We start from the raw sequence: 15,261 nt of genomic DNA on the forward strand, positions 1-15,261 counted from the left end.
GGAGATGTGTTCCACCTACCCAAATAACAAAGTTGGATATACTAGCGGAGATGCGTTCCAGCAGACCAGATGAATTAAAATGCTATATAGAGTGGAAACGCCGCCCACATAGCGATGTAAATCATCAAATACAACAAACAGAAAGAGAAGAATATTCTCGTGCACATGAGCGGGCATTTACTTAATCATTCGTAAATGCACTTACCTCTCTCTCTGAAATATGACTGACCACCCCTGAAGAAGCTACTTGTTTGGCAACACAGGTTGGATTAAGGCTCCATATCGGGCATACGTATATTCCCACATGAATGCATACTTCTTGTCTCTTATGGTATTTCCTATAGATTGTACCTCTCTAAACATTGGTTTTCCCTATGTAAAGGTGTAATATTCATATTTTTGCTATCCCTCTTTGTTGCCATCTTTAGGTATATTTAAAAATATCTCCATAGGATTATGGGGTTAACAATTTGAATACATTTCTGTATCTACATCCTTGTATTCAGTGAATATATTATATTTGCATGGTATTGTATATGTATTTTGGTGTACTATTCTCTAACCAGTTTTCTGGGACTTTGCAATTTTTGGGGGGTTTGCCCATATATTTATTACCTATTTATCATTGTATACACATATGGTGGTGTGTATATATGTCCTATACCTGTGACCTATTAATCACTATATTTGGGACTAATACATCACCCCTTGCTTATTATCAGACTGTTTTCTTTTTGTTTTTACTTGTTCTTAACTTGTACAAGCACTTGTATTCTCAAATAAAGCTATTTTTGTTATTCTATCCCACTTGGGTGTGCACCATTTTTGCAGCTTTCGTCTACAGGTTTAATGCAAAGTACATATTGCAGACAAGCGTCCACAGCCGGCATCGGATCTTCCCAGCGCAGTGCGGGTGATGTAAGGATTCCCAAGTCTACAGTCACATAGAGTGACTTCAATCTTGTCGCTTAAGACCCCACAACCCCTTTAACAGTGTCATTTGCTTTAGCTAAACCCTCATTTATGAAGGAATGTAAAAGAATAAAGAGATTATTCTAGCTTCTGTGTTTTTTCCACTCCTAAATAATTGCACCAAAGTCTTCATAAACATCTAAACGTGATGGCAGACATCTGTAAAATAATTTCTGTCTCAGTCTCAAAAATTTTGAACTACCGTATTCACTTGAGTCTAGTAAAGGACTGGTGGAATATTGTTAGAATACATTAAATGTCCATCCATTGAGCTGCCTGGAAAAAAACCAAGCAAGTTAGTATAATCAAAGCGAAGTGACATACTGTTTTGACATACACTCACTGCAGTCTGTCATGTATTTACATCCAGTGTAGTTTCTCTCATACAGAATATGGCTGTGTGCACCAATACTGCACAGGAATTCAACACCAATGCTTTACTGATATTGGGATGTAAGGAGATGGACATGCTCCCCACCTTCCCCCTTGAAGAAACAACAAGTATAATGTTATGTAAAGATAACTGTGATGTATACTGTGAATTGTGATGTACATTAAAGATGTTACTAATGACGATAGTGTGTGTAGCTTGACAGTAACGATAGTGAGAGTTAATGCTTGGGACTAGCCCAGAGTGGGAAGGTCTAAGTTGAATGGAAAGTGACAGTTTCCTGGTGGGATGGCACATAGGACCTGGAGTGCATAGAAAGAGGGCCTAGGGTCCTTTGCGAGCAGTGCTGCATTCTGAGGTGTCCCTAAAGTGAAAGGAGACCAAAGAAAAGAGATAGCGAGATTCAGAGCAGAAGTGACTAAGAGACAGAGTGATAAATCGGAGACAAATCCTGGGAGAGGACGCCTAGTAGAAAGGCTCAGAGTTTATAACTCTTGAAGGTAACGGGCCTAGACCGGACTGAGTACGTGAGAGGCATAGATTGTCCCAGGCGGGAGCTCTAGAGTGTTAACACTTGAGAAGATAAGGACCCTTCATACTGGAACCACGAGGGGAAAGAAGGCACGGAACTGCTGGTCGAGTACCGGACTCGTGCTAAGCAGCAGGACTGTTGTGTTGAGCTGGGTTGTGGTGAAGTAATGAGAAACAGTCAATACAGAGGACAAGTAGAGAGAGTAAAGAGGAAAGGAAAGCAACAGAGAAAAGGAGGAAGAAAACTGTGTGGAAAGTACTTTGAATTGTAAAGGACACTTTGATAAGACTGTGTATTGACTATATCTTGTTTTTCTATTTGGAAATGGTGGTCTTCTTCATTGAACTGTCTAACCCCTGATCTTGGCAAACCAGGAACATTGGTTACATGCGGCTGACACAAGTCCACACACCCAGCCAGGACCGTCCTCCTTCATGTGCTTGGGTATAAGAGACAAGTACCTCGTCCACGGCTACCGCCCCGCGCCATGTTACATAGAGACAGGCACTTCCAGTATTCTTAAAGTGCTGAGCACTTCCAGTATTCTTAAAGTGCTGACAGGATGCTGCTTTATATGCTCAGTTTATTTAGCCTTTTTAATTGAATATTTGTCAATGTGTCAGATGAGCGTGATGATTCTGCCCTTAAGCATATGCACTCCGTAAGTGCTTTATCCTTAGCTCTTGTGGATCCTTCACATCCCCATCCTACAACAGGCTCAGGTAAGTGGATCCCCCCTCCCTGGTGGGCTGTATTTCATTATCATATTGTCTGTTGCTGATATTATTGATATTTTGATAATTATACTATATTGACATGTGCCTTACTATTTGATACTCAATCTTGTCCAGGTATTTAAAAAGTCTCCGTTTCCAATGGTTTCTTCAATTTGAAGCATGTTTCTGTTCCCTACCTGGACTATTTTTTCTTTGTTAGCTTTAGTGGTAACTTGATATATATTTTAGCTTTCCTCTTTCTACTTTTTTGACACATTTTGAACTCCATACTGCTGCTATGGGCCTCAATATTCAGTATTTATGTGTCAGTTCCAGGATAGCAATGACGGAACGGTTTTCTTACTCTCTATGCTTTCACAAATATATAATTGAATAACAAGCACAAACCCCCATGGCTATTGTAGATGGGAATGTGAGATAGCTCAATTCTGTATCTCCTTATAGCCAGCCTTTATTTTCTGTCCCATTCCCTTACTAAAGCTGTGGCCAACCTCTACGCATCAGAATCTTGTTTTTTCCTTTACATTTCATTTCACACACTCTTGGGGGTTTGCTGCAGCACCCCAATCTGTTGGGCAGAATACTGTCCCCTAACTGTGGAAAGTTTGGGAAGTGGGGAGACTCTATTACTTTGTTAGCAGCCGGGCTCTCTAACCTGCAGGCCGGTAAGCCCCATTAAATATTTGCTTACTAAGGATGGACTTTATTGATTTTGGTCCATCCCACGTCTAAAGTTGGTTACATCCTCACACACCACAGTCATACATTGTAGAGGTGTAGGTAAAAGCCCTTGAGCCCAAAACGTTTGCTCCAAAGTTTTGTAGAGTGTCTTAAAAGAGAAGTGCACTCCATGCAAAAAATGCCACTTTTATTTATTTTTTATGCTATGAACGAAGAAAGAGGCTGAGGAATTTTAAAGCCTCATACTCCAGAATTTTCTTTTAAGGATTCTGAAAAATAGCTCCGGCAAAATGTGTTTCGTCAAGTTTACTTTTCCACTTCCTAAACATCTGAAGAATCTACTTACACATTGCACAGAAGTTTCCACCATGTGCATAGGTTTGCAGGAGACTTTATATAAGCAGTGTATATATATATATATACACACATATACACACACACACACCCACAGGGCCGCCATCAGGGCATTACTGCCCTGACTGGCGTATAGGGCCCGATCAGCAGAGGGGGCCTTCATCGGGCCTCGACTCTTCTGCTCCGGGCCCCAGCAACAGGATCCTGACGGTGCCGGCAAGTGCGCGCTTGAATTTGCCGCAGTAACGCAGCCAGGCAATAAGAAAGGGTTTTTAAAATTTTTATTTAAAGTGGCAATCCGCTTTATGTTTCACTGGCAGGATGGAGACACGGGGCAGGATGGGAGACACGGGGGCAGGATGGGAGACATGGGGGCACGGTGGTGGGAGACACTTGGGGCAACAAGGGAGCAGAATGGAGACAAGGGGCAGGATGGGAGACAAGGGGGTAAGATTGGAGACACGGGAGCAGGATGGGAGACAAGGGGCAGAATGAAGACACGGAGGAAGAATTAGACACACGGGGCAGGTTGGAGACAGATGGGGCAGGAATATGGAGCAGGATGGAGACAGATGGTGCAGGATCATGGGACAGATGGGGCAGGATCATGGGACAGACGGGGCAGGATGGGGAAATCATATGGGGCAGGATGGGAGAACATATGGCTGGGGCCAGGATGAGGGATATTATTACCATAGGGGCTAGTTAAGGGATATTATTACTGCAGTGATGATTTATTTCATTTTTTGAGGATACTGTTTTAAATGGGGGGAGGCAGTTCTGCTGCTCTGCAGAACAACTTTGTCGACTTTTTTTTCTTCTTCTGGTGTAGTTTAGAATTTGGGAAAAAAATAAGTAATGTGTTCTGCAAGCATTGCTCTAGATAAGTGTTATTTCCTGAAGAGACGAGCCCTGGCTGGAAGAAGTGATGGCAGTCTGTGCTGGCAGGGCCGGTGTTAGTGGCAGTCAGACCAGGCAGCTGTCTATGGACCCCGCTCCCCCAGGGGCCCCCAGCTAGCAGCACATCACGCAGCCACTATGGGGCCCATGAGGCAAAGGGGCCCACCTGCCGCCAGCACACCGACTCCCCCCGCTGTCGTTGCCGCCACTGCATTGAACTATACCAGGATCATAGATGCCGGGACAGTTCAAAGCAATGATGGAGGAGAGAGTGTCAGATGACGCTCCCTCTCCCATCATTCCCCTCTGACACTGCGGGTGTGCGATGACGTCATATAATCACGCACCCACTGTGTGCCAGGCCCGGGCATTGCAGCTGCTGAGACCGGAGCCGGGAGCAGCGCGGGGCACAAGGAGAGGTGAGGATTGTGTATTTGTTTGTTTTTTTAAATATATCCGTGAGTGCTGGACTGTGCACTATTGGGGGGGGGACTACATTATATTCTATGGAGGAGGCTGTGTTATATACTATGGGGTACATTATATTCTATGGAGGAGGCTGTGTTATATACTATGGGGGCACATTATATACTATGGAGGAGGCTGTGTTATATACTATGGGGTACATTATATTCTATGGAGGAGGCTGTGTTATATACTATGGAGGTACATTATATTCTATGGAGGATGCTGTGCTATATACTATGGGGGCTACATTATATTCTATGGAGAAGGCTGTGTTAAATACTATGGGGGGTACATTATATTCTATGGGGGAGGCTGTGTTATATACTATGGAGGCACATTATATTCTATGGGGGAGGTTGTGTTATATACTATGGGGGGCAAATTATATTCTATGGAGGAGGCTATGTTATATACTATGGGGGTACATTATATTCTATGGGGGAGGTTGTGTTATATACTATGGGAGAGCTACATTATATTCTATGGTTGGGCTGTATTATATTCTATATGGGGTACATTATATTCTATGGGGGGCTGCATTATATTCTATGGGGGGCTGGATTATATTCTATGGGGGCTACATTATACTCTATGAGGAGGGCTACATTGTATCCTATGGAGGGGCTACATTATACTATATAAGGGGGCTGCATTATATTCTATGGAGAGGCTGCCATATACTTGATGGAGGGGCTGCATTATACAATATGAGGGGGGCTGCATTATAATCTATGGGGGGGGTTACAATATATTGTATGGTGGGGCTGCATTATACTCTGGGGTGGCTGCATTATGCTCTATGGGGTGGCTGCATTATACTATATGTAGGCTGCATTATACTGTATCAAGGACTATGGGGAATATATTACTATATGAAGAACTATAGGGTGCATTATACTATGGGAAGTGAATTGTACTACATGGATGACTTTGTCGTGCATTATACAATATGGAGCACTACGAGGAGTATATAATACTATATGGAGGACTGAGTAGTGCATTATGCTATATGGAGGACTGAGTGTATTTTAAAATATGGAAGGCTATGAGGAGTGTATTATGCTATATGGACTGAGGAGTGTATTATACTATATGGAGGACGGAGGAGTGTATTAAACTATATGGAGGACAGAGGAGTGTATTATACTATATGGCAGACTGAGGAGTGTATTATACTATATGGAGGACTGAGGAGTGTATTTTAATATATGGAGGACTATGACGAGTGTATTATACTATATGGAGGATTGAGTAGTGTATTTTACTATATGGAGGACTATGGGAAGTGTATAATACTATATGGAGGACTGAGGAGTGTATTTTAGTATATGGAGGACTAAAGGGAGTGTATTATACTATATGAAGGACTATAGGGAGTGTATTATACTACTTTATATGGAGGACCATGGGTGTGTATTATACTATATGGAGGACCATGGGGAGTGTATTATACTGTATGGAGGACTATGGGGAATGTATTATACTATATGGAGGACTATGGGGCACATTATAATATATGGAGGACTATGGGGTGTATTATACTAAACAAGCCAAATGCTGCATATTCATTGAGTGATTGGATTGTTTATGCCGGAACAAAAATCATTGTTCTCAGCAGCACATCGCCCGGTGTAAACTGTAGATGTGCTGCTGATAACATGATAATGTATGGGGACAGATTGTTCTAATAGTGATTGTTCGGTTCCCATCATTCTTTCTCAGTTGCTGTAAAGGTAAAGAGGCTGGGAAACAAGTGTTGAACGACTTCAGTATTGTCGATCACACTCGTTTAGCGGCCTGACGCAGCACGTGTAAATGCAACAGAATTGCTTCTGTGTGATGTGCAATATGTTAGCATTTGGGGCTCCATTTTAAACTTTTGCCTAGGTCCCCGCTTTACCTTAAACTGGCCCTGTGTGCTGGATGAAGATTAAAAGCAAAGATGAAGGACTTCACCTAGAGATGTCACTGGTCAGTGTGCTACCTGTACACTGACACTATACACTGTATACTATATACAGCGGTCCTGTGTACAATGTCACCAGTGATCACTGCATTACCTTTACACTATACACTGTATACAGAGCTTCTGTTTATAATGTCACCAGTGATCACTGTTTTACTTGTACACAGACACTGCATACTAAGTACAGATCTACTATATATAATGGCACTTATGGTGATATTAGTATTGTGTCTTTTTATTACTGATCAGTATTGTAGTATTCAGTCACTATATGGTGATAATATGTTGTCCGGCCATGATGTGGTGGTATTTGTTCTTTGTATGTGCTATTGTTTGTCACCATGTGGTGGTAATATGTGGTCTGGACATGGCGCGGTGGTATTTGTTCCTTGTATGTGGTATTATAGGTCACTATGTGGTGGTAATATGGTGTCTGGTCATGATGAGGTGGTATTTGTCCCCTGTATCTGATATTATTGGTCATTTTAAAAATTGAAAATTAAATAAAAATATACCTAAACTGTATTGAATATTTTAACAAATGATTAATAGGATAGAGTAGAGTAGAGCTTGGCCAAAAGAGTCTACCTTGTTGTGTTGGTGGCTTAAAAAATCTTTTGACTGCGGACAGTTCGAGGAGTGGGGGCGGGGTTGGGTTGAAGCCTGTGGGAGACTCAAGGGGCCCCAAAAATTTTGCCACGATATTCCTAGTGGCAGCCATATATATATATATATATATATATATATATATATATATATATATTAGCTATGAACCCGTTCTACCCCCGGGTGGCGAGCATTTTTATTGGTATATGGTGTCCCATCCTGGTATGTGCTGCCCCCCTCCTATCCTGGTGTGCATGGCCCCATCATCCCTATCCTGGTATGCATGGTACCATATTATTCATCCTGGTATGCATGGACCCCCCCAATCCGGGTAAGCATGGAACCCTAATCCTCATGGTATGCATGTCCCCTCACCCCCCAATCCTGGTATGCATGGTACCCACTTATCCCTATCCTGGTATGTATGGTCCCCTCACCCCCCTTTCGTGGTATGCATGCTACCCCTCACCCCCCCTTTCGTGGTATGCATGATCACCTCACCCCCCCTTTCCTGGTATGCATGGTCCCATCACCCCTCTTTCGTGGTATGCATGGTCCCCTCACTCCCCTTTCGTAGTATGCATGGTCCCCTCACCCCCTTTTGTCATATGCATGGTCCCCTCACCCCCTTTCGTGGTATGCATGATCCCCTCACCCCCCTTTCATGGTATGCATGGTCCCCTCACCCCCTTTTCGTGGTATGCATGTCCCCTCACCCCCCTTTCATGGTATGCATGGTCCCCTCGCCTTCCTTTTGTGGTATGCATGGTCTCCTCACCCCCCTTTCGTGGTATGCATGGTCCCCTCACCCCCTTTACGTGGTATGCACGGTCCTCTCACCCCCTAACCTGGTATGCATGCTACCCCTCACCCCCTATTCTGGTATGCGTGGTCCCCTCACCCCCCTTTTCCTGGTATGCATGGTCCCCTCGCCCTCCTTTCGTGGTATGCGTGGTCCCCTCACCCCCCCTTTCCTGGTATGCATGGTCCCCTCTCCCACCTTTCCTGATATGTATGGTCCCCCTCACCCCTATTAAACTGCACACATACCAAAAAAAACCATTTATACTCACCCTTCTTTCCTGTGCTCCAGCACTGTCACGTTCTGCTGGAGGCCGGAAGAGGAGTCTGGCGCCAGAGTACGCTCATGCCCATACCGTGCTGTCCAGCGCCATATTTCTGAAGACACACTGCAAATGTGTCTTCAGTAAAATGGCACCGGATCGCGCTATGTGCATGCGAGATTCCGTCCGCACTCCTGCCCCGGTCTCCGGCCGAAGAGAAGCACCGCGGCAACGCTCCTCCCGGTCAGGTAAGTATGTAAGTATGGCGCCCGAGATCGCGGTATGTAAGCATACCGCCATCTCCGGGCGCCATACAGACTCCTCACCGTTGGCTGCCTCATTCTGTCTGGAGCCAGTCTATAAAGGCTTCTGACAGAATGACGCTTAGCCCGTTATATTATAGATATAATAATATATAATAATATATATATATTATTTAGGCAATTGTACCAATGCTAACTAGTGTATCTCGACGTTTCAACACTGGACTAGCGTCTTCTTCAAGAGAAAACAACAACTGCATGCAATTTTATGAAATTGTTGTTTTCACTTGAAAAAGATGCTAGTCCAGTGTTAAAACACGTTGTCTACCGAAAAACCAGCTTTTATATTAACCTCTTACCTGCAACAGACTTAATGACAGAATTTTAGTTTCTTTCTCGCCTTGACTTGGCTCTATTTCACATCAGCACTTGTCCCAGACTGTCTAACAAGTCAGTGCTATCATTTTGGTATTGTTTTCAATCAAATTCCCAAATTTTCTGCTAATAAAAATAAATATTTTTCAGCTGAAGCGGTCATCTTAATTGGTGCAAATAATAAAGCAATGCTTTGTTCACAAATTTGGCCACAGTACATTTTTTCCCCCGCAATGGGAGACAACCCCCTTTAACTTATCATGATGCCACACTGTCACATCTGTTGGAGGTCACAGGCTTAAAAAGGCTAACTCAGTCAGACATGGCACAAGATACTACGTCTGGAAGATTCCAGAGAAACCCCAAATTTAACCCTTTAAAGACTGTATAAGGCTCTAGTACATACATATGAATTCACGGGATTGCTTCCATGAAAGGGGTCCTGGCCAGAGGAGTGAGCAAGACACAAGAAGGGTAGCCACACGGTGACACTACCAAGAGATCAAGTCAGGCACAAAATCGGAAAACAAGCGGCTGGTCAAAAATCAAGCTGAGGTTAGAAAACTGGAGAAATCAGCAAAACACAAAGCAAGGACTAGAGCTACAAGCCAGGAAAGCAGAACTCATTGACTGGCAGTAGAAGTCAGAAACCCAAAGGTCACCTATCTAATTCTAGGGGCACCAAAAGTTCCAGGAATGACACTGCCACACTTTTCCCGAAGAAAGATGTGGCGTTGCCTAGTGGCCGAAGCAGAGACAGAGGGGATAGAAACCAGGACCGATGTTATGTTGACCAGGGGAGCATTATTTTTACTGTGTATTTTACAAGATGTGGTCTATTGGAAAAAAATACCATGTGTGATCGTGTAATGTGATTAGCACTGCATGGTAAGTTATGTAGATGTGCAGAACATCCCTATTATTCCAAGTTCATTCATTCGTTCAGGTGCAAAGAACTTAGCCATTTTCCAGAACTGTATGTCATTTCAAAAGTCCACAGTTTATGGGAAACAATAAAAACTTGTAATGCACCAATTATAACCGTAGTGCCACCTAGTTTGTACATTTACTTGCTGTTTCCATGAGTTATTAATCATTTAGCAATAACTATTCTGTAGTGTAATGCTAACATATTTTTGGCTGATTGATATATTACTTACAAATAGGAACAGGGGTTGAAGAACACGAAGCTCTAAAATGTAAGTGTCTCTGTGTATGTAAAAGAATGATCTCAAGAGGAAGCATGCAGGAAAAGTCCTCCCAGCAGCAATATCCAGTATTCACCCTGATGGTCACTGACACTATGTGCTGCTCTCCTCTATGTCATGTGGTGAGCTAACACTTTCTTATGTGAACAGATTATTACTATGGAGGCAGCATGTGTTTATTACACTATCAAATAATCCAAGGGACAATTTTTAGCATGCATCAGTAAGAATAAATGTATAGTTGGGAGAACAGGAGCGACAGTAGCATAATGGAGTGCTACGTCTACAGTAAATAACATTTACATTTATAGTGATGATTTTTATCTGGCTGCTATGCTGTCCTATTACTAAGAGGTATTACAATGTGCTGTATGGTGCTAATTGATACCAGCATGTACACAGCTAATAAGGAATGTAAAATTCAAAGATATTAAGTTTTATTTTAAAGGGAACCTGTTGGCCGATATAAGAGGCAGCCACTGCCTTTTAGGGCTTATCTCGCAAGTGTGACCCCGGCCTAACTTCGGTTTTGTTGGATTGGCTCTAGTTTCTGAGATATTTCATTATATTTTCTGATATTTCTGAGATAGTTAATTGATTAATTACAGTAAAGTTCTCGCTTCAAAAAGTCACTTTTATAGCATTGTAAGCATACAAATTGAAATACAAAATATTTATATTTGATATTTCAATACCTAAGACACTGTTAAAGAGTCAAAAGACAGGCCAAAAGACCAAAAGCTATTGCATTTGTTATCACCCACAAATTACATTGGGTAACACATTATTTTCATGAATGAATTATCTCAACAACAAGAACCAATTCAGAAAAAGCAAATGGGATTTTTTAATTCAGCATCTCAAAATACCTTAAATCCATTCAAAAAACCATGTCACCTGAAACATTTTTTTGTAATCCTGTGCAATGTTCACCTAAAGCAGCACAATGGCATGGATGATGTGTACTATATTGTGACCTGTTAACACATTACCCCAATGGTAAGTGGACTCAACTTAAGGGATAACTTGACTCTTATTGTAATTGATTAATATGGTCTAACAAATAAAGATTAAAGTCTAGCCGCAGTCTCCTGATGAAGCCAGTCATGGCGAAACATGTCAGGCAGGCTGTGAGTGAATTTTAATCAGCTCTAGTGGTCTTGCAACTGGCATTTATAATTTAGAAAAGCAATCCTAGGTAGTGGACTGCAGCCATTAATCTAGGTAAAATATATATTAGCTTTAGGAGAGTGATATCCCAGAGAGCAGACCAAAATATATGCTATCAGCAATACCATCTGAGTTATTTTAATCTTTGTTAGACTATATTAATTCCAATTAAAGTCAAGTTTTAATTACATTATCTCTTAAATTGGGTCCATTTACTCTCTGGGTAATCTGTTAGCATGGTTTCTCATCCCTAAAGGGTTTTGTTAGACACTTAGTTTTCTATATTGTGGCTTGCACACAGAGCATTGATCCCAACTGCAGGCCAAATTTTTTATCCTGCATTAGTGCCAGACCTCACATATAAGCTTTTGTCTGAAATAACACAAAGTTCCACTGCATAATCTTGTGAAAAGCCTTCCCAGGTGAGTAAAGACTTGTTTAAACTGCAAAGAGGGCAAAACTAGGGGGAGATATACCACATGTGCAGCCAGTGCGGCTGCACTGGTGCCCAGAGGCACCGGGGGGGGGTCCCTGCAGGGCGGCTAAGACTGAGGACAATCTGGTCTGTTTATCCGGCCCTGAGGCTCTGAGGGAGGCCCTTGCCAGATTTCCCTTATGTGTGGCAGGCAGGGAGCGATCCCTGCAGCTCCATTGCCTACAGGAGAAAATGGCAGTGGAGTGGAGCTGCAGGGATCTGTCCTGCTTCCTGCTCATGCTTCCTGTGTGACACAACAGTGCTGCTGGATGACATCAGCATTCAGCGCTTCTGTGTCAAACAGAAAGCTGCCGGCAACGGAGATGCTGCGGTTCAAGGGTACGTGCGGAGAGGTGAGTGGTGCTGTGTATGTGTATGTGCTATGGCTGCAGGGAACATGCAAAGAGGTTTGTGTATGTGCACGGCTGCGGGGGAATATGCAGAGAGGTGTGTTTGTGTGGCTGCGGTGGAACGTGCAGAGAAGTGAGTGGTGCTGTGTGTATATGTGTGTAGGTGGTGGAGATGTGTGTGTTTGTAGGTGGTGGAGAGGGCAATGATGGAGGTGATGGAGAGGGCAATGATGGGGGTGGTGGGTGAGGAGGCAATCATGGAGGTGGGGGAAGCAGCAATGATGGGTGGAGGGGAGAAAGCAATGATAGAGGTGGTGGAAAGGGCAATGATAGAGGTGGTGGGGAGAAGGCAATGATGGAGGTGGTGGGGGGAAAGCAATGATAGAGGTGGTGGAGAAGACAATGATGAGGTGGAGGGGGAGAGCAATGATGGAGGTGATGGGTAGGGCAGTGATTGGGGTGGTGGAGAGGGCAATGATTGAGGTGGTGGAGAGGGATAATGATAGAGGTGGTGGTAGGAGCAATGATGGAGGTGGTGGAAATGGCAAAGATGGGAGTGGTGGTGGAGAAAGCAATGATAAAGGTGGTGAAAAGGTCAATGATGGGGGTGGTGGGGTGAAGTCAATGATGGAGGTGTTGGAGAGGACAATGATGGGATGGAGGGGGAGAACAATGATAAAGGTGGCGGAGAGGGTAATGATAAAGGTGATGGAGAGAGCAATGATGGAGGTGATGGGGGAGGGCAATGATTGAGGTGACGGACAGGGCAATGATGAATGTGATGGAGAGGGCAATGATGAATGTGATGGAGAGGGCAATGATGGGATGCGGCAGGGAGGAGGACAATGAAGGATGTGGTGGATTGGGATGAAAGGAAGGGGGACTTACGAACAGGTGGAGGGGGAGGAGGACGTTAAATATGAATGTAAAATAAATTGGATGGTGGAGGAGGGTGCTAAGTCCCTGATAACGTCCTCCCCCATCTCATCAATTCATTGTGATGCTATCGGGGACCTAAAATTTATTGGGGCGAGGAGGGGGTAAGGTGCATAGGACCAGTTATAATGAACTGAAAGGTGGGAGAAGACACTGTCATAGACGTGTAATGAATTGGGAGGTGACAGAGGATGCTCAGTACCTAATGGTGTCTTCTTCCACCCCCAAATTGATTTTGATGCTATCAAGTACTTATAATGAATGATGGGGACACAGGACAGAGACTAAGGCTATGTGCTTGTGTTCAGGATTTCCTAATGTTTTTGCAGGAAGAACGCTACATAAAATACATTTATTTTTTTTCCACATTTTTGCCATGCTTTACGTATTTTCCCCCATTATTATAGGTGAAATGCGCTGCAAGAATTGACATTATGCAAATTTTAATCTGCTGAAAATTTTCAAGGAAAAAATAAGCAACGTGTGCATGAGACTTTAGGGGTCTCATTCACTTCTCCTGTACTGTAAACCTTGCATATTTTCTGTGTGCACATAGCCTTATAGTTAATTGGAGAGAGTCACAGACTGAATAATTTATATTATTGGGAGTCAGAGAATATAGTTAATGCGGGACACCGTGCGGTTTATCACTTTTTATTTTAATGGTGCATGGTATATTAATGGTGGAGTACCTATCTATATTTAGGGGGGAGACACATGTATGTATACAATGCATGTGACCAGGCTCAGACTGGCCCATAGGGGAACATGTGAATCCCCCAGTGAGCCCCTGTGCAGACATGGGCCCCCAACACCACTCTATGGGCAGTACTTGGCATAATTTACATTATTTTCTCTGTACAGAAAAAAGCAGAATCTCATAATTCATTAACCAAACTACCTAGTTTTGGTGGGCACTGTACTGACTAGGAGAGTGCCACTGACTGTGGTGCCTTTCCTCCCCTCCCCTTCCCTTATGGGTTAATAGAGCTCGCCCACCCATGTCATGCTGGGGCGGAGTATTAATGTTATGGGGCTAATGGGATTGGGTAGGGATTAGCACAACCCCTTCCTGTGGTTATATAGCACCAAATCCGTGGCTGCCCTCCCTCTTTCCTTCTGACCGGATCCTGGAAGTGCTTGTCCCACCCTCCCTCCTTTTTGTTATGATTGTTTACTAATGTTCATTTTGTTCTGTTTATTACAGTTTTCAAGTCACAGCGGCGGTGAAACAAGGATTGGCACAAAGTTACGGCTCGCTGGCCGACTTGCCTGCGAATACAGAGCAGGGCATTTGGCGGCGAGCGCGTTTTTAAGAGAAGTAAAGTGCCTTTAAAATGGTTGTTAAGAAAGCATTCAATAAAGCTGTGACCGACCTTCACCCATCATTTGGTTTCTGAGTTTGTTTATTATGGTTAAGTGGGGCAGAGGAAATGCTATTGGGGTTTTAACCCTGGGTCACAACAGTCATTATTATATAGAGATATAGGTAAATTGTGAATGGGGGTAGCGTAATATTTGTGCGCAGGTTAAAAATGGGCCCCCAAAGTCATTGTTACTGGTGTTCCCTTGCCACACCAGTCCGACACTGTATGTGACCTTGTTTTGCTCAGGGCTGCGATGATCATCATGACAAGACGAGTCGTGTTTGGGAGATGTCGACATGAAGGTCTGACCAGATGGAGAACAATCAGGAGAAAGCAGCTCTAATCAGATGAGATGTCAGTGGTAAATGCCTGGATGTAGATGTTATCCTGTATCTGCACTGTGTGACGTGGAGTAATAATGTTTTTTTTTGTAAAATCCCTTATTC

General features: G+C 43.3%; 1 protein-coding gene across 2 annotated transcripts in view; it reads right to left on the reverse strand.

The window, feature by feature from the left end:
* The window catches only part of ARHGEF25 (Rho guanine nucleotide exchange factor 25), a 482,441-nt gene that overhangs the window by 323,965 nt on the left and 143,215 nt on the right, over positions 1-15,261 (reverse strand). The window lies entirely within an intron of this gene.

This window comes from Dendrobates tinctorius, unplaced genomic scaffold (assembly GCF_039654945.1).
Source record: "Dendrobates tinctorius isolate UK_male_01 unplaced genomic scaffold, ASM3965494v1 ptg000051l, whole genome shotgun sequence".
NCBI classification, from domain to species: domain Eukaryota; kingdom Metazoa; phylum Chordata; class Amphibia; order Anura; family Dendrobatidae; genus Dendrobates; species Dendrobates tinctorius.